The 24,816-nt window shown below is 44.6% G+C and overlaps 1 protein-coding gene across 2 annotated transcripts in view; it reads left to right on the top strand.

Moving 5' to 3' along the window:
* The window catches only part of RPS6KA3 (ribosomal protein S6 kinase A3), a 690,637-nt gene that overhangs the window by 423,331 nt on the left and 242,490 nt on the right, over window positions 1-24,816 (top strand). The window lies entirely within an intron of this gene.

The following is a 24,816-nucleotide window of genomic DNA, read 5'->3' on the forward strand; positions in this document are numbered from 1 at the left end:
TCCTGTTCTGGTAAGTGAAGCAGTCTTAAGTTTTTCTCGGGTAGGCATGCTTAAATGTCTACTTGCCGAACTGTGCCAGATAAGCCCAGAGGGTGAATCAATGTTTGGTGGTTGATATTGTTAGAGGCTGAATAGAGGTAGAGTAGAATCGGAAGGTAGTGGTCTTGCCATTGAGAAGGGTATTGTCTGTTTAGGAGTAGACCACTCTGTGCTGCAATGTGCTCAAGAGCCAGATTGATTGTACTGCAGAAGATTATTCCTATTCTGATCTTGTAGTAGGGTGGAGACTGCTTTCTTTCTCTCTTTCTCCCCAAAAACCTTAGCTGAGTGATGGGGCCCTAATTGACAAGCTTTTTCTAGTTGCAGAGGAGTTTCTGGAGCAGGGGACAATCCGACCTGCTTCAGGGTCATCCCGGGTGGTGCTTTGACTCAGGGAGGCATCGATGTGAGACCGAGTGTTACTATGGAAAGATTTTCTTGTTGGTAGAAGATATTCATCGACGGTTGTGGCCTTGAGTGAATTTAGGACACAAGAGTTTGTCTGGCGAGTGGATTGAAGATTATCCGCTTAGGTGTGGTTTTATAGGTGGACTTGTGTTAGCATGGCTCTTTTTCATTTTGTGTGCGATTATGTGTTGGTGAGGATTGATTGATTAGCATTTCTCTTGTCAAATGGTTATGGAAATGGGGGTTCTGGAACTTTTCTGTACAATGTTTTACAGCTTTGAAGAGTTATTTGCCTGTTAGATGACTTTGTTACTTTCGGTAACTTGACGTACTCTGGATACTTTAAGTAGCCACTGTACGATTTCAATAAACAGTTTAGCATGTCTAAAACTGAGAATTAGAAACTAGTCTTGCAGCATTGTTTAGGATCACTTGACTGTTTGAAAGCAATGTTGGTTACAGTTAAGCAGGGCATGGTCTCCATCTTGGCGGAAGAGGACCAGGACTTCACTTTTGTTCTGAAGTTAGTTTTAGGTAGAAGGGTTTCACTGGTTTCAAGAGAGTAAGGCAATGCCATGTGCTCTTCGTTTTCTTTGTAATTCTTGAAGGAGAGGTCTGTTTTTGATGGACCTGAACCCTATAGATAAGGTGCAGGGGAAAAAGAACTGATGCCAGCATGCTGGATTTTGCCTGATATACTCTGTCTCATCATGCCAAGAGTCATAGTATCTAAAGCCACTTGGAGCAATCTGGCAACGCTGGATCCAGACCAACCTGACACCTGGTAGGTTAATTCAAAATGAGATGAGAAATCGGCACAAAGATGATTTACTCACCATCTATATAGTTATCAACATTTGTAACTCTTTTTTTCTAGGTTGAATCCAGGTGATTTTGTGTTAACTGCAGTTGGAGGTGAAACAGTGTTAAGTTCTCTAGTTGTTTGTGGTGTTGAACGGGAGAAATTCTTTCTTGATCTTGTTGAGCTGTAGGCATAGGCTCCCCATTCAGCTCAAGAAGGTTTTTATCATGTTATATACGTGCTTTACGAGCCATTTTGGATTAGGCTGTCTAATACAAGTCTGTGGTCATCAGTGGCAAACACAACTGAAGAGCCTAAAATTATCAGGGCACGGACAGTGAGTTCTTCGTTCCATAGATCTTCAATGGCTGAAACCAGTATTGTTACTGTGCACTTGGCTGGAAGCCAGCCTCAGTGTCATCTAAAACATGACTTTCATCCAAATAATGAATAGATGTTAAGCAACATGAACTCTGTTTTGCAGGAGCTGATTGTAACAAGTAAGGCCTATTGCCAAATTGACACAGGGTTTCTTCAACCCATGAGGAAGAGTAGTCTCTTTAAACTCAGTAGGTATATTTCCTGGCATAGGAGAGGGGTTATGTTACCACAGAATGACAATCTAATTATAACAGTATTTTATAATCAATGTAGTAGTCATTTTATCTAAATGAGTGAATGGGGTTCGGGACTTTAAAATCATTCTTTGTAAAGACTGTGAACTCTGCAAAGTATTTTGTGCTTATCTTTCTTTTTTGCTCGAAATAGTACAGTCTAAAAAGTGTCCATTTGAAATTAAGAACATGGATGTTCACTCTCAATGTATATCTATAAGTGGGTCTGTCGCTCTTATTAACTTTAATTGTTGCCATTACGTAATATTGTCACCTCTAGTGTTATGCATGTCATCGTATCATTTCATACTAAGTGATATAGTTTCTATCCTGCTATTATTCCATCTGATCGTAATTATATTCAGTGTTGGTCTATTAACTGTATTGGAAATTTTTGCGTATTACTCTTACTGATGTATTCTCATTGCAGAGTTTTATCTCGTTTATACCAAAACTCAATAAATAGTCTTGAATTAAGGAAAAAAACAATTTGGATGTTCACACTCGCTACTTGTACCTTGTTTCTTGCTTGTAAAAACAAAATGGTTTCCAAAGATGTTTTGTGTTAAGTAAACAAGAGGAGTATTTTGTTTTCTAAGTTGCGAGTGAATTGTAGTTCGCATCTTATTTCACTGATGGTTCTACAGTGAGGTTTGGGATGAGTCAAAATAGAGATAGAGGATATATTGAAAGAGGTTTATGGGGAGACATAGAGTAGTGAATAGGATAGAGTTGAATGGTTTCCTCCCCCTCCCCCACAGTGGGAGTAAAGTAATGCATATATAGATATGGAACTACATAGAAAGGTATAAATGTATATGGAAAATAATTACAAGATCTAATGTATTATATAAAGTCTCATATGTTCATGTATGGATAAATAGAGAATCCAACTTTCAAGTGTTGCAGTACATAAGGCTAATTCATGTATGTATTTTTATGAAACTTTTTTGGGCAAATTCTTTGTTTGATACGTTTTATTTATTTAAATTTTATATTTTTCTCTAATATTTCAGTAGTAGGTAGAATTTTTAGGATCATATTTACACATTGTGATAGATAAAATAAGACATAGACCCATAACCATATAATTCAATGACTTGTATAACTTATCACACATTGTGATGTATAAAAATAAGAGAACTTCTATGTAAACTATACTGTGTGTCTTGATGCGGGTGATTCTGCGGCCTTAGTTCTTTTGGACCTAAGTACCGCTTTTGACTCGGTCTCCCATGAGATACTGTTAAAGCGCTTACAGGATATTGGACTTAGGGGCTTGGCTTTGGCCTGGTGTCGGTCCTTCTTGGAGGGTAGATCTTTCTAGGTCCTGGTGCCACCTTTTCAGTCGCAGGAGTTTGCCTTGAAACAGGGGGTGCCTCAGGGCTCAATACTGAGCCCCCTTCTGTTCAATATTTGCGCAGGTGGCTAAGGGAAGAAGGCTGTCATTGGTGTCGTATGCTGACGATACCCAATTGGAGATCGCATTCTCTAATAGAAGTAGTGTCCACCTGGGAAAGTTTAAGGAGGACCTGCTAGAGGTTGCAGTCTGGATGAGGAATGCTAGTAAGTCCGAGATTCTGCTATTCGGGAAAGACCGGGATATGTGGTCCGTGCAGTGTTGGCCGGATAGTCTTAAACCGGCTCCCTTGCCCAAAGAGGCAGTAAAGAATTTAGGTGTGTGGATCTATAGTGGGCTTACCTTCGATACACAATCGAAAGCTGTGACAGGGACCTGTTTTGGGCTTTTGCGAGGCCTGAAACCTCTCCTAGGTTTCTTTTCCCCAAAAGTGCGTCAAACCATTATCCAGGCGACAATTTTATTGAGGCTGGATTATGGTAATTCTCTTTATCTTGGGGCCAATAAGTCCAGCATTAGGCGCCTGCAGAGAATTCAGAGCGCTGAAGCACGTATTTTGGTGGCACTTCCGAAATCTTGCTCGGTTTCCCATGTTTTGCCCAAACTACATTGGTTGCCTGTTGAAAAGCGAATCCAGTTTAAGACCCTTTGTGTGTCGCATAGGATCCTGACTCAACAGGCTCCTCTGGGGCTGTCCAACGTGTTACAGTTCTATGTGCCGCGGCGTACCTTTAGGTCTGCTGACCAAGCCTTGGTTAGCATCCCCCGTGTCTTGAGAGCTAGAGCCGGTGGACGCTCCTTCCGCAGTCTTGTGGCAAAAATCTGGAATTTGCTTCCGGTATTGATCAGAGGGATCCAGAACCACCTTGTTTTTCACAAAGCCATAAAGACCTGTCTTTTCTCAGGCAATCTCCAAGTTTCTTTACTCCCCGGTCACTCTCACTGTCTTTGGTGGCGCTGGGACACCCCATTGCTGGGGCAGCCCTGCGCAATACAAATCAAACAAATAAATACTGTGACACATGTTAAGCATGAATTAATATATGTCTTTTAACCATCAGTAATATATACATCTGTTAAGCAGACTTATAAGAATATCTATATATTTGTAATAGCATAAGTAGTATGTATATTTGTACAAAACTGCACATATCTAAATATATACAAATCAAATCATAGACTTTTACATGCACAGGCATATGCTGTACATTTGTGATTTGAGTATGGTGGTCATGTGGGAAAGAGTCAACTCTTGCGTTGTCTTATGAAGATTACATTGTTATCCGTGGATCTTATGTTTTGAGGTTAATGAGTTTCTTAGTTTAGATGTTTGAACAGGACATGTTTTTTCTTGAATCGTGGAGTTTTGAGATGAGGTGCCAGTCTGGAGCTGAGGTTTCTTTGTACTTTTTATGCGATTTTATTCCTGATAAAGTGGTCCTATTCCATGTATTGCTGTGTGGGTGATGCAAAGCAGCTTGAAGGTGAATCTTCTGGCAACCGGTAACCAATGTAGGGCCCCCAAGGCAGGGGAGATGTGGGCTTGTGGCTGTACATGTAGGAGTAGCCTCGCAGCAGAGTTCTGAATTCGTTAGTCTTTTCATAGTTGATAAAGATGATCTGTGGTAGTGGCCATTGGCATCATCAAGTTTATACAGTACAAGAGAAGATGGTAGCTTGGATCATGTGTGGAAATCGTAGGTGGGGGAATATACACCACAGAGTTTTCTTAGTAATGAAGCTTGATCTTGCTAACCTACCCATTTGGGAATTAATTGATTGCTTGGAGTCCATGGTTTCTTACTTTCTTGGATAATTTAGGAGGTGGGGCCAGATAGTCCAGCGAGGAGCAGACTGGGGTCATCATTTTTCCAAATGGGAATATTTCACTTTTGGGCAAATTGAGTTTGGGATGACTACTTGTCATTCACTAATCAACAGCTCAGAGGCAAGTGAAGATGTTTGAGTTTCCATTGACTTTGGGACTTTCCAGTTTAAGATGTATTTGTGTCATCTGCACAGTTTTAGCATGCAAGCTGAAATTCATTGATTGGCGGTAATGACTTCATGTAGATGTTGAAAAACATGGTTGAGATCATTGAGCCTTGAGGGACCCCTACTTTTGTGAGATATGGTTTGGAGACTAAACAGTGAGTATGGATTATATGTGTCCTGTTTTAAAGGTAGGATGTGACCCAATCGAGACCACTTCCCTCTATGCTGGCTTTGTAGAGTCTCTGGATCAGTGTCATGATGAACTGTGTGGAAAGCAGCTGAAAGATCTAAGAGAAGTAGTGCAGCCACCCCGTTCTATTATGTTTTTCAGTCATCCCAAATGGTAATGAGGGCTTATTCCGTGCCTCTTCCTGGACTAAATCCTGTTTGGAAATCAAAGTATGGAGGTATCTATGGTGAATTGACATCTGGGTGAATGCTGTAGTATCTAACCGTTTTCCCCAGGAAAGGTCCATTTGTAAATGGTCTGTAGTTTGGGTCTTGTGGGTCCAGGCTTGTTTTCTTTAATAATGAGCTTATGTATGTTTTTTTAAGCCGCGAGAGTCCTGTAGTTAAATAATTACTGAGGAGTGTTCTGACTAGTGTGGCAGAGTTAGTTAAAAGAATGTTCTTGAAGATTTGTGGTGGGCACCGGTCGGAAGGGCAACCGACTGGCTTGCTTGTTTCGACACAATCCATAAATTCACTTTATTTGAAGGAATGCAGAGCCTGGGTTAGCCTATCTTTAGAGTGGATTGTTGGAAATTGGTTGGTGCAGGTGGTTTTCCATTGTTTTAAATAGGAGTCCAACAAATCTACTTTGGTTGTGTAATGATTTGACTGATTATCAACAGATTCTTGAGAAATGGGATGAGTCCCTTCTGTGCATTTAGGTTTACGAAAGTCAGTGAGAATTTTATCAAATTCTTTATTTGCGCATTTAGCTTTTTGAACCGTTTGAATATACCTTATAATTCTGTTTGTGTTTTTTTTTTTTAGCTTTTTGATTGCTGACTTGTTCATATTAAGTTTGTGTAGGTAAAGTTTGTCTTGATTTTCATTTGTTTTGAGCCAGGTGCATTACAGCTTTGCAATTTCTTGTTTTATCTTTTTTAGTTATGCATTCAACCAAGGTGCTTGTTTTCTTTTGCTATGATCCCGATATTTCAACCTTTGACCTGGGTCTTAGTAAGAGCAGCTCTCCTGCTTCTTGGCATCCTGCTAGGGGACACACCAGGTGGCACATGCAGGCTATGCAGTGGGGCCTAATGTCCCAATGGGCTCAGCACCAAGAGAACCTGTCTAATCCCATCCGGCTGTCAGAGGAGCCTGCAAAAAATCTCGAGTGGTAGTTGGTGGACTGAAATTGGACTAGTGGCATATCCTCGAACAGAACAGATGGTTGTGATGAAGGCATCATTTCTGGGTTGGGGAGGCCATGTGGGAGAGGTGGGGGCTTTGGTTTGCAATGGAAACTAGTCTCTACATCAACCTGATGGAGCTACGGGTGATTCGTTTGGCACTAGGCTTTTCTCCCTTCCATCAAGGAAAAACCGGTGCAGAATTTTACAGACCTAATCACCACCATGAGGGAATGCAACAGGTGGGGTAGGGTTGTGGGTCCTCTGGCAGGAGGCTTTGCGCCTCTTGAACTGACTGAGTCATTGGGGCATTTCCCTGGTTGTTCAGCATCTGGCAGGATTTTTAAACTCCAGGGTGAACAAACTCCGATGGTATTGCCTAGCAAATCACGAATAGCAACTGCATTCCGAAGTGCCATATGGTGTCTTTCAGCAATGGGGAAAACTGTCTCGATTTTTTTTTTTTTTTTTTTTTTTTTCGCCACTGCCAAGAATGCCTATTGTCCAAACTTTTGAGCAATAGAGTTCCCAAAGCAATTCTCCCTCATAGATGCCTTTCTGTTGGACTGGAGCTCGGGGCACCTGTATTTCTTCCTGCCTGGCCAAAGTTTTGAAGATCAGAAAGGACCAGGTCCAAGTTACCCTAGTGGCTCTAGATTGAGCCTTGTAATTCTGGCAACCAGAATTTCTGGTCATGAGCATTTCTCGCCCGGTCCGGCTACCTCTTGAGGAGTATTTCCTGTTGCTGGGGAGGGTCCTGCCCCAAACCTGCCCAACTGATACCTTTATTTTTAGTGATTGAACGCAGACAGCGTTCTGCTTTTTACCTCCCTCCGTAGGAAGTAAATGTTGTTCTGGCAACCAATTCAACCCTTTCAAGCCCAGTTGTTTGATCTTGTTTTCCTCCCCTCCCCCCTGTGCACTTGCACACATTTTGTGCTGCTCCTGCATTGATAGTGAATGCTCTACAGCATGTAATTCCTTTGCCTCATACTTCTCTGAGTGGGGTTCTCTTAGGAGACCCATAGGCAGAAGCTCTGGAAGAGGTTTGCAAAATATTGCAGAAAAATGAACACACAAAATAAGCTTGTACCTTTTAAAACTGTCCATAGTGCCCTCCAGCTCAGCACTTGGCTCTTTGAGAGGCCATTAACCGGAGCAAGAGCTCAGCGTTCACTGTTCGCTAAGAATCTTGACTGGATTGGCAATGGGAACTCCTCTCCGCACTTTTGCCCGGATTTTCCAAAGCTACCCCAGCAGGATGCAACAAAATGTAAAGTAACAAATGAATAATCTGTTTGCCCTGTCTGAAGAAAGCAAGGTGAAATTCCTGGAACTATTAAACGGAGGCAAACCATTCTTCTCTATTAGGAGATCTCCATTGATGGTCGTAAGGACTGAATAGTCCTACCCACACTCTGGAATTCTGAGGCACTTTTCCATAGTATATCTAAATCTGCCATTTTGCATACTCTCAGGTTAATTAACATGGTTTCACACTTTCCTGTATCCATCCCGTATCTGATAGACATCTAGCCGCAGATTCCTTAACTTGTATTATCCCCAGGCGTCGGACTGGATCCGTAAAACTTTCCGCAGCAACACCTCTGCATGCCGGGGGGCGGCTCCACCCTGATGTCGTCCACGGACAAGTTTTCTTCTTTTCCACGTCCCAAAGCGGATCCCGAAAAAACAGCGTTTCCTTGCCCTCTTTTTCAGGCATTCTCGACGTCTTCGGTGTCACAGAACTGTGTGCGATGCCTTCAGGCTTTAAGGTGTGTGAGAACTGTACACGGCAAATGTCTGTCATGGATCCGCACGCAATATGTATGTGGTGCCTGGTAGTTAACCACGACTCCGAAGAGTGCGACACCTGTCTTCAGATGAAACCAAACTCCCTAAGCTGCTGGGCTCTCGGATGTCCGGTCCTGCGCCTTCACGCTGCCGTTATCCCTCTGGGGATCGGGCCCGCTCATGGGGTCGTTCCCGCGGACGTCGTTCGGTGACAGGTAAGCACAAGCATATGTCATGGAGGTTGTCCTCCCGTAAACGTGATGCTGGGGCCCGCTGCTCTCGGTCTTTGCCAGGCACAGGCGCCCAGGAGTTTACTCCTACATACCCGCTCTTCCCGGTTGTCGGAGCGACAAGGACCCAGATGGAGACCTACTCAAAGGCTCTCCAGTCTCTTTGGGTCACCCCCTCTCCCTGGTGCGCCTTTGGGTCCCACAGAGGAGGAAGGCACTCATGTCGGGTCTTAGCCGGCGGATTAGTCCTCGCCGCCTGCTGCATGCATCGACTCCTGTTCCGGGGTCGATACAATGTTGGGACACAGCCCGGAGGGGCATCCCAGTTGTCCTTCCAGCCCACACATCCAGTCGCCGCATAGCCCTGTGCGGCTTCCTGCGCCGGCTGCAGCACAGAGTTCGACGTCCTGTCGACCTCTTTCCTCCGCAGCAGGTGGAGGTCGGGCCGCCGTCGGTCTGTGCCCAGATAGTCCCCTCTGGAGGTTCTCGACAACGATGCGACTCCATTTCGGCGTCTGTCGACGCCGGCGCCTACGGCTCCTCTGTTACAGGAGGATGAGATCCCTCTGGGCTCACCGTGCCCAGGGACGTTTCGGTGCCCCTTGGTACAGGTGCCTAGCGTTCCTTGGCCTTTGGATCAAACTCTGGCTCCTCCACCTTTACTGTCTAGTGGATGAGTTAGCCTCCAACCGTCCCCGACCGATGGGTTGTTGTCGCCCCCCAAAATAGCGACAGAGGCTAGTGTGGCTTTCACGAGGGTTGTTCGCAGGGCTGTGGATATTATTCGCTTGCAGCCCCCTACGCTTTCCATGCCCTCTGATCGTATACTGGATCTCCATCACATGGAGCCTGTGGACGTGGATCTTTGGTGGGTCTTTGTTTGACATCCTGCTTGGTACCTGGGCATGGCCCTCCTCTGGTGACCCTCCTCTGGTGACCCTGTTGATCGGGCCATTGCTCGCCGACATCACCCGGCCCCAGACAATCCTGTCTGCTTGTCCCTTCACCCTAGAGCTCAGGGTCTGGTTGTCCAGGTGGCTTTTGCCTTGCAGCCTTCTTCCGCTCTGCCGTTGCTACCCCCCACTAGGGAGACTCGGTCGCTGGAGAAATGTGGTCGCCACATTTTTGCCTCCGCCAGTGCGGCCATCCGTACCTTGAACACGTCTTGCGTGTTCGCACGTGCTTCCTTTGCCCTTTGGGACTTGGTTGAGCTCCTTCTTCGTTCTCTCCCAGAAGGGCCCTGGGCTGACTTGCATCGCCGCCTTCTTGATGGCCAGAGAATGGCACAATTTTCCCTTCGGTCGGCCCTGGATGCTACTGACTCTGTGGGAAGGGCAATTGCCCAGTCGGTTGCTTGTTGCTTTGTGCCGCCCTGCTTGGCTGCGCGTTAGTCGTTTTCCCGGCAATGTTCGGGACGCTCTTCGGGATCTGCCATTCAGTGGCGTGGACATTTTTGACTGTCATGCTGATTCAGCGGTCTCCTGCCTCATGTCTGGTCTCCCTTGATTTTCTGGCCCTTGCGGCCGGACTTTCTCGTCCTTGTGGCCTATCTTTTTCATACGTTGTATGACTGTGTTGCTTTTTCTTCATAGGCAGCGTTGCCTTGTTTGTTTTGGACCCTGGATTAATGACGTAATACCCAGATGGTCTAGGCGGCTACTCCGCCATGTTTTCCTTTGTTCATTATAGCTGGTCAGCTGGTTCTGCCTTCATTTCAGTCCTCTTTCTGTGAGCTTGTCTTAAGAGGAAGCCCCCTTACCGGGGTTAATAATTACCCTATGTGGGGTATTTGCTGGCTATTGTGTAGCTGCCTTGCTTCAAGGAAGGCTTGGTACGCTCCTGTGGAGTATTCCTCACAGAGGTTCTTCTGTGGATCACTCGGTCCTCTCTTTCTGCTGTTATGCGACCCACAGGTTGGTGTCGCTCTCTTGCACTTTGTTAGGGTTGGGGTCTACAGTGGTCTGTAGTATCGGTAGAGGTTCCCTACCGTGAGGCGTTTTTCACCTTCGCTGTGCTCCTTTGTCCATGTTGGCTGCTCTTCTTTTCGCCAGCCACTGTCCTTTGTGGCCCCTTGTTCTGTTCCGTTCCGGCACAGTTCTTCTGCGGCTGACACCCTGCCATCGTATAGCGCCGGGGCAGAGCCGCTGCTTGGCACACTTCTGCAGCGTTGCGCGTAGGGTGGGGGCACCCTGGCATGTTCGCTATCATGGGGTGCCTGCTTTCTTTCGCTTCTGCGGTTACTGGTTATATCCTCCACTCTCCGGGATGGGTAATACTTTCTCGTACTTCAGCCCTGTCTGGACTTGTCTATAGGCGGTGGCGTCTTCACCATGCACTTCTATGCTGTACACTGCCTTGTGCCCCCATTTTCTGGGCACTTCCCTAAACAGGAGTGTTCGAGGCATATGAGCTGCAGATCTCACACTTAGCATTAGATCATCTGGTGTTGGGCTCAGATGCTTTCACCTTGTTGTTGTCTTGGAAGAAGTCTTTGTAGTCACGAGATAGGTGACTCCTCCCTTGGACAATAGTGCGCATGGGCATCGACTCCATCCTCAGATTGTTTTTTGCCGCCATTCATTGGGTCCGGATGCAATTTTTGCGCACTGGTTCGAAACTTAAGTTTTCAAACTTTTCGACGCGCAAAACTTTTCCAATTGACTAGACAACATCGAAATCTCGACGCGCTTTTCATCGGTTCGATTCCAGTCGACGATGCGAGCCACTGGGCCTATCGACGCCGTAAGGCCTACGGCTCATGGAAAGGACGCTGTGAGAAAGTGCCATCTTTCTTGCATGGTATGCCTCCACTTTTTTGCTGAATTGCTGAATGGCAGGAGTCCAGGGCACACTCAAAGTACAATCGGGTGCCCAGGGCCTATGTTCCTTCCCTTGACAAAAACCTCCAAACCAAATTGGCAAACCCTGGCCACATGTCAGCCCCTGGTAAGTGGTACCCTAGGTACCCAGGGTCTTATGACATGGAAGGCCTCTAAGGGCTGCAGCACTCATTGTGCCACCCTTAGAGGCCCTGTACCCTAACACACACACACTGCCCTTGCAGGCTGAGTGTCTGGGTACAAGACAAAACAAAGACTACATGGCACACATCCCTATGTGCCTTGCCCACAACCTACACTGCCCTGGCATACATCAGCCACCCCTCTAGCTGGGTGCCCTATGCCAGTGGTGTGGGCACAGAGGCAGGAGCCCTGTGCCCTTTCAGTACCCAGGGCCTTGTAAGTGCAGTGCTGCCATTTAAGAGTACATGGTGCTGGGAGCTTGTCAAACACGAACTCCACAGCACCATAATGGCAGCGCTGAAGACTGAGATGTTTGGTATCAACTGCTCAGCACATTAAATCCACACTGATGCCAGTGTGGGATTTCATGTACCAAGCACCACAGAGGGCATCTTAGAGAGGCCCCCTGAAACATAACCTACAATCCACGTCAGTTCTGAGACTACCTAGGCTGCCACACAGCAGACATGTTGCTGGACCCCTGTGTAGGAGAGCCCCTGCTCTCCTGGGTCTGCTACAATGCACATCCTGGGCGAGGTGCTAAATCTCCTCCCCCAGGATGGGCAGGGGGAAGCTTCAAAGACATGCTGCCTCTGTGAGCTTCCCCAGGCCACTGCAACCCCCCACTCTGGCGGGAAGCTTAGCCGGAAACCCCAAATAAGGACAGGGGATGTGCCAGCCTGCCAACCCCATCCATCAGGTGGGGGAGGCGAGGTGAAGCACATCCCCGGGCTCTCGCCATCTTGAAGATGGGGAATCCTACCCAATCAGGATTAGGCTACTGCCCCCCTCCCACAGGAGAGAGGCAGGATAGGGGGTGTACCCACCCCAGGACAGGGACCCATTGGTCCCTGCCCTTCACCTACCTGTAACACCCCTAAATCTAGTATTTAGGGGCACCCTGAACCTTCCTTCCCCAGATTCCAGATTTCAAAACCCGATGAAGAGCTAGAATAAAGAAGACCTGCCCTGCAGCTGCTAAGAAGAGAGACACCAACTGCTTTGGCCCCAGCCCTACCGGCCTGTCGACCCTCGAACCTGCTCCTGCTCCGACACTCCTGAAGAAGCCTGCAGCCTCAGAACAAGGTGCCCCACCCCCCCCAACCACGATCAACAGAGGGTAAGATTTCCCAACACCAAAAGGCACCCCTGCACCAGGTGCCCCGCGGCCCCCTGTGCCAAATCCCAGGGTACCTACCTATCCTCCAACTACCCAACTTACCTCTCGAAGTGGTGGTGGCACCTGAAGAATCTTCGTCCCCGAGCTTGCAGTCTTTTTCTAAACCCGAGATTTCCAATTGAAATCAATTGAGCGCCCGAAGGCTCAAAAGCACCCTGCACTTAGTCGCCCGAGTGGCCCTGGCAGTGCAACCTCTACACCTATCTATTTCCCCACTTGCCCTGAGTAAGTGACCAGGAGCCCAGCTCCCACAGCCGTGTGGCCTGCTAGTCAGCAGCCACCAACCAAGGCCCCCCTACCTCTCATAGGATAACATTGGACCTAACTCTCTCTGCACCCGGCTGCCCTTGTGCCGCTGAGGGTGAACCAACTGTACCTACCTGACCCTGGGAGACCCCTGAGCCTATGCCCAGAACCTTAACTCTGCCAGTCGAGTACTTACCTTTAAACCGATAACTCAATTTTCTCCATAACATTGACTGGCTTTTCCTGAAATTTCTTCTAAGTGTGGACTTTTCAAAACTTAAAATATTCTCCAAAAATCAGCCGAGAAACGAAAATACTCACCTGCTCTTAGGTGAGCTCCCAGTGCTGGATCTTGGTGCCCAGCACTGACTCTAAAAACTACTTACAACTGTACTTACCAGTAACCCAATTTTCTTCCGTAGGAATTCATTGACTGTTTTTCTATGAAATTTCTTCTAAGTATCAATTTCTGCAATCTTTAAATATTCTTTAAAAATCGTATTGTATCTGAAAACCTAATTACTTACCTGTTTTGGATATAGGTCCCAGTACTGAGTCTAGGCACCCAGTACTGGATTACAAAAGTAACGAGAACCTACTATACCTGCAACTTGAATTTTCTGCCATAGGGAATCATTGACTGTTTTCTATGAAATATTTTCTAAGTGTCAACTTTTAGCACTTGATTCCAAGTCCTGACCCAGGACTGAATCTAGGTTCCAGTCCTGGAATTCCAAAAGTAATCCTAAAAGTAATCTGTGGCAAATAACTTGAAACTTCCCTTGAACTCAATGCATTATTGTGTTTAGAATTGGGTTGCCTATTGCAACCACTTGTAACGGTCTACAAAAGTCAATTGCATATTACAAAAGTATTTATATAAAGCATCTCATTCTGAGAAAGCATATTTTAATGCCAAGTGTTGGTTCTAAAATAAAACAAGCATATATTTTTTTTATATATAAACCATTGGCATAGAGTTCAGTTATTGAGTGTGTGAGACCATTTGCTGACTGTGTGCAACAAATGCTTTACACTGTCCTCTGATACTGCCTTACTGCTCGACCAAGCTACCACTTTAGAGAGTAAGGTTATATCCAACTTTAGCCTCTGCCAAACCTCTGGGCACTGTGGACTCAGTACACCCTGTACCTATATGGGAACAGTATATACAGAGCCACTTTCTCACAGACGCCTTTCAAAAAGTACCCCCAGTGTGGAGCAAAATTTCCACACAGTGACCATCACAAAGTCTGTAACCTGTGCCTCTCGCCAGATCACAACGAGTCCAGCTGCCCAGCCTGCGCTTCCTTTCTGTCAAAGACCATTCGAGATCGTCGAGTTCGAAGACACGTCCTGGCGCAGAGACCAGCTCTGGAACCAGTTGACATCTTCGACGAAGGCCCAGATGTCCAGAAGATGATTCCGAAGATCTCCAAATCGTGTCAGAAGCAGAAAATTCAGACAACCCGATCACTCCTGGGCAACGAGTGAGTACTACTACCCCAACCCCCACACCAAAGCAGAAGGCACCGGTCAAAAGTTCGCCTGATGGCTCCAGTCGCGACCGAAAACACACTTCAGAAGCCCTGCCTCCGAGCCCGGCTCTGAAGAAAAAAGACAAGCCTTCCGGTAACTCGGGACCGAGGAAACCACACGTACTAGTCCCACCGGCACCTTCGGCACTGAAGCCAAAAGAACACTCTGCTCCGAAATCGGCTCCGTTTCCTTCCACTTCCAAAGACAAACCGGCCTCGAACACATCGAAGCCCATGGATAAGCCGGCGTCTAACACCTCTAAATATAAAAATCACGCCACGGCTCCTAAACCAAAGCCTTCGGAACCGAAAACCAAGCCTAAGGATTCCTCCTCACCTCAAAAAGGCCAAAGAGCAAAAGACTCCGCATCAGCCCCACTCGGAACTGAAAAAATCAGCACCGAAACCAGTTATTGAGGAGGAGGAACTTTTTCATCCGGATCCTGTTGATCCTAAACAGAAAAAGATCTATATCAACCCTAAAACAGGACATGTCACAGCTGTGCCATGCAAGAAAATGAAATTGGACACAGCACAAACCCCTCCAGTGCCTGTGAAGGACTGTGCCACATCACCTATGCCACCTTCTCCTGTCCTTCCATCTAACACCCCTCCTCTCCCCAAACCTGTTACACCGCCTCAGCCTGTAACTTCTCCAGCACATAACCACCTCCAGACGATTATGATGATGACCTAGGGGTGAGTGGTGACCCTATTGACCCGTTCACAGATCCAGATGACGCGCCACAAGACGATTGGGATCACAATGATCCAATAGATCCCCCAGACCTCCCAAGCCCCCAACCATACCCAACAAAACCATCTCCAGATGATAATATTGGGTTTGGACAACTCGTCAATAGGGCTGCTGTATTTCATGGGGTGCACATGCACTCTGACACACCAGAGGAGTATTTTCTTCTAGACACATTTGAACAGTCCCAGAAGACTGTACAAATATTGACAATGATTAAAGGGGTGATTAAGCATGCTCCTGACATATTTAAAGATCCTGAACGGGCCAGGATTCTTAATCCCAGGATCGATGAGAAATATAGACCTGCCCCTGACCATCCTGCATACATCAAAGGTCAGCTGCCTCTAGATTCATTAGTAGTGTCCAATACTAGAAATCGAGCTAATTCACAAACCTCAGGGGACGCACCGCCCCCTGATAAAGAATTTAAATTGTTAGACGCATCTGGCAAGAGGGTAGCTGCACAGGCAATCACTGGCGCATAGCCAACACTCAAGCACTACTGGCTAGATATGATGGGGCCCATTATGACCAGCTGGAAACCCTATTACAGCATTTGCCTGACCAGTATAAGACTCAAGCAAATGACCTAATCCAAGAGGGCAAACTAATCACCAACGCATCAATTAAATGTGCCCTTGATGCAGCGGACACTGCCGCTAGGTCTGTCAATACTAGTATACTGCTCAGAAGACATGCCTGGCTGCGCATTTCAGGCTTCAAGCAGGAGGTCCAAACAACCATTCTAAATCAGCCGTTCAATCAAAACCAACTTTTTGGGCCGGCTTTGGACACTGCTCTTGAAAAAATGAAAAAAAGATACTGAGACTGCCAAGTCCATGGGAGCATTGCAGTCTCTGCAAACGCGTGGCTCCTTTTGTTGCTCCTTTTATAGAGGAGCCTCAAAGAACGTGAGCAGATAGCTCATCTTCCTTTAAAAATACCACCAAAACATCCCCCAATAGAGTATATTTCCGAGGAGGTTAGAGTTATCAACAGTAACGGGAGAGGCCGAGGTAACAACAACACTCGTACCTCCCCTGCTGCTAAACAGTGACTTCCCTCCACTCCCCCAGACCATTCCACTCCGGCCGGCGGAAGATTAACACAGTTCCTACCTGTCTGGAACTCCATCACAACAGACAGGTGGGTAAGACAAATTATCCAATATGGTTACTGCCTGGAACTTACAGCTACCCCCCCCCCCCCCCCCAACATACCACCCAGACAGCGTCCAATGTCCACAGACCATCTTACACTGTTGAAACAAGAGGTTCTCTCACTGCTTCAAAAACACGCCGTAGAGCCAGTCCCCTTACTACACCAGGGAACAGGGGTTTACTCCCTGTATTTCCTAATCCCCAAAAAGGACGGGACCCTACGGCCAATTCTCGACCTCAGACCCCTCAATCAGTATATACACTCAGATCATTTTCACATGATCACTCTCCAACAGGTGCTTCCACTACTACAGCAAGGAGACTTCCTTGCCACACTAGATCTCAAGGACACCGACTTCCACATTCCCATACATCCTGCGCACAGGAAGTATCTAAGGTTCGTACTGGACGGACAACACTATCCGTTCAAGGTCCTTCCATTCGGGGTCACCGCTGCTCCAAGAGTGTTTACCAAGTGCCTTGCAGTAGTAGCAGCATACCTACGAAGACAACAGATCCCTGTCTTCCTGTATCTGGACGACTGGCTAATAAAAGCCAGATCATTCAACCAGTGTATCCAGCACACTCATCAAACCATCCAAACACTACACAACTTGGGGTTCACAATCATCTATACCAAGTCTCACCTTCAGCCCTCTCATATACATCAATACCTGGGGGCCACAATAAATACTACCACAGCTCTAGTGTATCCCAGCCCAGCCAGGATAGCCAGTGTACAAGCTCTCATCACCAAACTTCAAATCCAACACTCTCTCCCAGCCAGTGTTCACGCAACTCATAGGCATGATGGCATCTTGCATTTTCATTGTACCTCACACAAGGCTTCAAGTGTGTTCCTTACAGGAATGTCTGGCACATCAATGGAGAAACAATTTGTAACATAACAAGGGTACCCCTAATCTAGTTTCCTATCTCAGGGATTTAAAGTAAGTACTACTGAAAAAATATATATAGGAAACAATTATTAAAATAAATGTGGTGATGTACAGATTATTCAATATCCAGAAACAAGTATAACTATCACACTGGGAGATTAGATTGAAAATTCATTCTTTAATATTTTTGTGAAGTTATATACTTTTTTTGGCTTTTCTTTTCCCTTATTTATCCAACACAATATTCATGTAGGTATCATTGTAGCTTCCTAACAAAATATAACACAATTATTCTGAATTCATTTATGGTTTACAATTTGTCAGACATTTTATGTTTTCAATCGTATTGCAAAGTACCACATAAAATTACTGCACAATAAACATGGCTATTTTCATCTATTCCAGTCTACGCGCGTTTCGGCGATCAGCCTTCCTCAGGCAGCCATGGTATTCAAGAAATCCTAAAGCATAATAAAGAAAAAGAATAATCTATAACCAATTGTACGTCCCCACGTGTTCAAGTGCACAATATTTTAAAAAAGGCCCCATATCGACCCTATCCATATATACATACATACATTTATACATTTATATACATTTGATTTCTACATCCCTAATTACAAATTGATTTTTAAACAGTAATCATCTCTAATCAAAAAACATGTGTATTTCAGTATCAGAAATTGCGGTTTTAATCCATTCTAATGACTTATGTTTATCATCATTATTGCACCTATAGCGCCTAGTAATCCAGCGAAATTAATGATCCATCTCATATCAATCGCTTCATATATTGATCATACAATATCTGGGTACTCCCTAGGTGTTTCGGAGGCTGGGACACTTCATATAACTAGAGACTTCAACACAGAATTAAATTAGATTAAACTAACTTCTAGTTTAATGTGCTGAAATCTTAGTGAGCTGCAAGTGTTACCTGATTCATAGTGAACATGTGTCTGCTATCGAAGTTCCCTCTGTAAAGCGGATGTTCTATTCAACGCTATACATTTGATCTCTACTGGTTGCGTTTTGTGTATCAGCGTAATCTATATCCAAGCGTTGCTCTGGTAGTTGTTACGACCCCAATCATAGATATACTAAAAAGCAACCAATTAGACAAATTGGCATAATGTTTGTCACGGGAATAAAACTAAAAGCTTAAGCTACCTATCCGGGTAATTCAAAAACACTTACTCGAGCCACGAAGTTTTTGTGTGCGTTTGTTCGTACTTTTCTAATTTCGGCGGGGAAGCACGCTTAGAGTGACCCTCTCGGGAACCTGCAGCGTGTTTACACAGATTCTAATTGGGAATACAAAAAGCAGTTGGTTCTAATGCGTCGCAATCGAGCCTCGTTTTATTATATTACTTTGACCTCTGCCTCAACGTTCGTTATGTCTTACCCGGTCGAGTTGGTTGTTTTTGTTTCCGCCGCTTATCTCATCTTTGTGATAGTGTTTCAGCGACGTAGTTTAAGGTGTGTAGTCGGACTCATCCAAACCTGGGGACATATAGTTAACGTAAATGGGTATGCTCCATTACCGAGGATTCTAAATTATCACGTTACATTTAAAACGCAGAGCTAATTCACCGAGGTTGTCGTGGAACACTCACCTCGCCATCTGAGTCCTTTCTCTCCTTTGCCAACAAATCATTGAGGTAGAAAGGGGACTAGGCATCGAAACGCTTCATATATAGTCTGACTTGCTCTATCATTGGTCAGTTCCCTATGACATTGACCTTCTGGTAACATGGTAATGGATCTTGCATTTAGCCGACGATAAAGCTTGACAATAATATGTGGGGGTGACAATAGATTTTTAATAAGCCCATAACGGTATTTTATTTATAAAACGCTTTTAATAGATCCTTCAATTATGTAAATGTATGAACCAACTGTTCACAGCTGTTATTTTGAACGATTCTTAACATCAATGTCAGAGGATTGTTCACAGTCGGGTGTAGCACTAGTTGTTATATCGTATTGCTTGGCTCCATGGTATCTCACTGTTCAATCCTCTCTTATAGGCGTCCAGAGAGAATATCCAAAACACTTCTCTCCTTTTTCGGATCTCAGTGCCTTGTGTCCCACTAGTGTTGATTTTTTCGAGAATCAGCCATCTTATGTCTTTTGCAGTGTGGCTATGCTCAACAAAATGTTGGACTAATGGCGCTTGTACCTTCTTGTTTTTAATCGCTGACCTGTGTTCCGTCAAACGAGTTGCCATTGACCTTGATGTCTCCCCTACGTATGGTCTCTCGCAGGGGCATAAAATGGCATAGATTATGTTAGTGGATTTGCAATTGGTTAGACATTGTAAGTTTATTTTAACTCCATTTATGGAGTATTGTCTAACTTCTAAAGCAGACTCACATGCTAAGCAAGACATGCATTTGTAATTTCCTTTCACAGCAGGTAGGCCACCAATTGTAGTCTGAATTGGTGTGGATACGTTCTTTGGCATCCGTGATCTTGTCACTAGATCTTTAAGGTTTTTATTCTTGCGATAAGCAAACATTGGCCTAGGTAAATGTTCTGATTCTGCTCTTGTCGCATTTAAAATATGCCAGTTAGCATTGATGACCTGGCATATACTACCATTCATTGTGCTGTGCCGTGTTACCATCACAAGTCGGTTCTGCTGTTTAGGAGGTTTTTTGCTCAATAAACTTTGGCGGTCGTAGTATCGAGCTCTCTTGTACGAGTCTCGTACTAATCTTTTGGGATATCCTCTAGATATGAATGTGGTCTCCCTTATATATGATCTTATTTTGGGGACATGTGGGCGCAGCAGAGCATCAACGTATTTAGATAGTGCTTCTGTTGTAGATCCTATGGTGGTTACAATGGGCCTATAATTGGGGTCTGTTGTGCTTTTATGTATTTTCGGGATTCCATATATTGAGGCCATTTTAGGTTTGGCCACATTCAAAAAAATACATTCTTTCTCGCATATGACCCCCTCTTCCAAGGCACGGGCAGTCAGATCTTTGATCATTTTAGATACCCTTCTAGTGGGATCCATTCGTATAGGTGTGTAATGTTCCTCATTTGATAGCATGGTTGTCATATTTGCTACATATTGGTCAGTGTTCATGAGCACTATGCCTCCACCTTTGTCACAACCCTTGATAGTGATATCCTTATTATTCTTAAGGGTGGACAAGGCTTGATATTCATCCCTGGAAAGATTGTATTTGGGTGTCGGGATAAATTTTGTGACTGCCATCATTCTGTTGAATACCACATGCTCAAAAATGGCGATCTCGGGTCCTACCTGTTCAAGTGTCGGGACAAAAGTAGAAGGAAGCGTCAAACCCGATTTGTTGGGCATAAGGGGTTCTTGCTGTTCCCGTCCCTCAAAAAATGCACGCAATCGTATCTTACGAAAGAATGAGATTAGATCTTGAAACAGTTCAAATCTGTTGGCTTTTGTATGTGGGACGAAAGAGACCTTTCGTCAGCAAAGATTCTGTCTGATGGTTAATCTCGTAAGTACTGAGGTTAAAGATTGGTATCTGGTTTACTCGCGCCAATAATGGGCATGTCTCGTTACTAGGACCTGAGGATCGTCCTGGTATATATTCTGCCCCTGTGTGTAATTGTACGCTTGCTGATAGTTGCCCCGTTGACGTCGTTGGTATCTGGGCCGCCATCTGGATCTTTGTTCCCCACGCCTGGCTAAAAAACTGGGACGTTCACCCCTACTATTGCTTGCGACTCGTCGGCCCGAATTGCCAGTTTGGTATTGGTCATAATTTTCCCCTTCCGAATCCGTCGTGTCAGAAAAGGTGACTACTTTTTTAGTAAATCTATCAGTTGAAGATTGAAATTGGTCTTCATCTATTGGTTGTTGCTGATAGAAATTATCTGCCAGGTATGGGTACATTCTCTCCTGACTGGTGTATCTTACATCTTTTTTAAGCTTTTCAGTCTTGCGTTTCATCAGGTAGTCATGATAAGATAACATCTCTGTTTCCACTTCCTCTAACTTCTTTTTCGCTTCCTCTATAGCTTGATTGCTCTTAATTTTGTTCTCCAATTCTTGGATTTCCTCCATTAGTGCCTGAATCATCTCCTTAGATGTTTCAACTATGAGGATCATAAGATCCCGGGAACACCTATTGGCTATGTGGGACCAACGTTCAAGGAATTTCCTGATTTTAACAGCCTACCTGCTGTGAAAGGAAATTACAAATGCATGTCTTGCTTAGCATGTGAGTCTGCTTTAGAAGTTAGACAATACTCCATAAATGGAGTTAAAATAAACTTACAATGTCTAACCAATTGCAAATCCACTAACATAATCTATGCCATTTTATGCCCCTGCGAGAGACCATACGTAGGGGAGACATCAAGGTCAATGGCAACTCGTTTGACGGAACACAGGTCAGCGATTAAAAACAAGAAGGTACAAGCGCCATTAGTCCAACATTTTGTTGAGCATAGCCACACTGCAAAAGACATAAGATGGCTGATTCTCGAAAAAATCAACACTAGTGGGACACAAGGCACTGAGATCCGAAAAAGGAGAGAAGTGTTTTGGATATTCTCTCTGGACGCCTATAAGAGAGGATTGAACAGTGAGATACCATGGAGCCAAGCAATACGATATAACAACTAGTGCTACACCCGACAGTGAACAATCCTCTGACATTGATGTTAAGAATCGTTCAAAATAACAGCTGTGAACAGTTGGTTCATACATTTACATAATTGAAGGATCTATTAAAAGCGTTTTATAAATAAAATACCGTTATGGGCTTATTAAAAATCTATTGTCACCCCCACATATTATTGTCAAGCTTTATCGTCGGCTAAATGCAAGATCCATTACCATGTTACCAGAAGGTCAATGTCATAGGGAACTGACCAATGATAGAGCAAGTCAGACTATATATGAAGCGTTTCGATGCCTAGTCCCCTTTCTACCTCAATGATTTGTTGGCAAAGGAGAGAAAGGACTCAGATGGCGAGGTGAGTGTTCCACGACAACCTCGGTGAATTAGCTCTGCGTTTTAAATGTAACGTGATAATTTAGAATCCTCGGTAATGGAGCATACCCATTTACGTTAACTATATGTCCCCAGGTTTGGATGAGTCCGACTACACACCTTAAACTACGTCGCTGAAACACTATCACAAAGATGAGATAAGCGGCGGAAACAAAAACAACCAACTCGACCGGGTAAGACATAACGAACGTTGAGGCAGAGGTCAAAGTAATATAATAAAACGAGGCTCGATTGTGACGCATTAGAACCAACTGCTTTTTGTATTCCCAATTAGAATCTGTGTAAACACGCTGCAGGTTCCCGAGAGGGTCACTCTAAGCGTGCTTCCCCGCCGAAATTAGAAAAGTACGAACAAACGCACACAAAAACTTCGTGGCTTGAGTAAGTGTTTTTGAATTACCCGGATAGGTAGCTTAAGCTTTTAGTTTTATTCCCGTGACAAACATTATGCCAATTTGTCTAATTGGTTGCTTTTTAGTATATCTATGATTGGGGTCGTAACAACTACCAGAGCAACGCTTGGATATAGATTACGCTGATACACAAAACGCGACCAGTAGAGATCAAATGTATAGCGTTGAATAGAACATCCGCTTTACAGAGGGAACTTCGATAGCAGACATGTTCACTATGAATCAGGTAACACTTGCAGCTCACTAAGATTTCAGCACATTAAACTAGAAGTTAGTTTAATCTAATTTAATTCTGTGTTGAAGTCTCTAGTTATATGAAGTGTCCCAGCCTCCGAAACACCTAGGGAGTACCCAGATATTGTATGATCAATATATGAAGCGATTGATATGAGATGGATCATTAATTTCGCTGGATTACTAGGCGCTATAGGTGCAATAATGATGATAAACATATAAGTCATTAGAATGGATTAAAACCGCAATTTCTGATACTGAAATACACATGTTTTTTGATTAGAGATGATTACTGTTTAAAAATCAATTTGTAATTAGGGATGTAGAAATCAAATGTATATAAATGTATAAATGCATGTATGTATATATGGATAGGGTCGATATGGGGCCTTTTTTAAAATATTGTGCACTTGAACACGTGGGGACGTACAATTGGTTATAGATTATTCTTTTTCTTTATTATGCTTTAGGATTTCTTGAATACCATGGCTGCCTGAGGAAGGCTGATCGCCGAAACGCGCGTAGACTGGAATAGATGAAAATAGCCATGTTTATTGTGCAGTAATTTTATGTGGTACTTTGCAATACGATTGAAAACATAAAATGTCTGACAAATTGTAAACCATAAATGAATTCAGAATAATTGTGTTATATTTTGTTAGGAAGCTACAATGATACCTACATGAATATTGTGTTGGATAAATAAGGGAAAAGAAAAGCCAAAAAAAGTATATAACTTCACAAAAATATTAAAGAATGAATTTTCAATCTAATCTCCCAGTGTGATAGTTATACTTGATTCTGGATATTGAATAATCTGTACATCACCACATTTATTTTAATAATTGTTTCCTATATATATTTTTTCAGTGGCACATCAATGGAATCAGGCTCACGGACAACTTACAGATCTGGTGTTGGTAGACAGCTGCACACATCGCTCTTTGCAGTGGTGGAACACAAAAAACGTGTCCAAAGGGCGGGCGTTCCTCGATACTGTTCCACAAATAGTACTACCAGACGCATCACTCACAGGGTGGGGAGCCCATCTTTTAGCCCACACAACGCAGGGCAAATGGACCACAACAAAAGGTGCTCCACATCAGTCATCTGGAACTACTAGCGATATTCCTAGCTCTGAAATCATTCCAACTCCATGTACAAAACAAAGTTGTCCTGATCCGAACGGACAACATGACGGCCATGTATTACATACAATAACAGGGAGGAACACATTCTCTACAACTGTCCCAGCTTGCACAGAACATTCGGAGGTGGGCCATCCCACAAAACATATACCTCCTCGCAGAACACCTTCCAGGAGTTCACAATCCCATTGCGGATCTATTAAGTCGACAGTCACAACAGATTCACAAATGGGAACTACATCCACAAGTTCTTCTACCTTTTTTCCAGATGTGGGGCCAACCAGACATAGATCTATTTGCCACACCCCAAAACGCAAAATGCCCAAACTTCGCTGCCAGGTTTCCACACCCACTGTCCAAGGGCAATGCAATATGGATGAACTGGTCAGGCAGATTTGCGTACGCTTTTCCGCCACTCCCACTGATTCCACTAGTGGTACGCAAGCTCCGACAAGTCTCTAAAAATGATCCTAGTGGCTCCCACATGGGCGCTCCAACCGTGGTACACAACACTACTGGAACTCTCATTAGTCCCACACCAAAAACTACCTCTCTCCCCATCACTACTAACGCCGAACCATGGAGAGATAAGGCACC

The sequence above is a fragment of the Triturus cristatus genome, chromosome 8 (genome assembly GCF_964204655.1).
Source record: "Triturus cristatus chromosome 8, aTriCri1.1, whole genome shotgun sequence".
Classification (NCBI taxonomy): domain Eukaryota; kingdom Metazoa; phylum Chordata; class Amphibia; order Caudata; family Salamandridae; genus Triturus; species Triturus cristatus.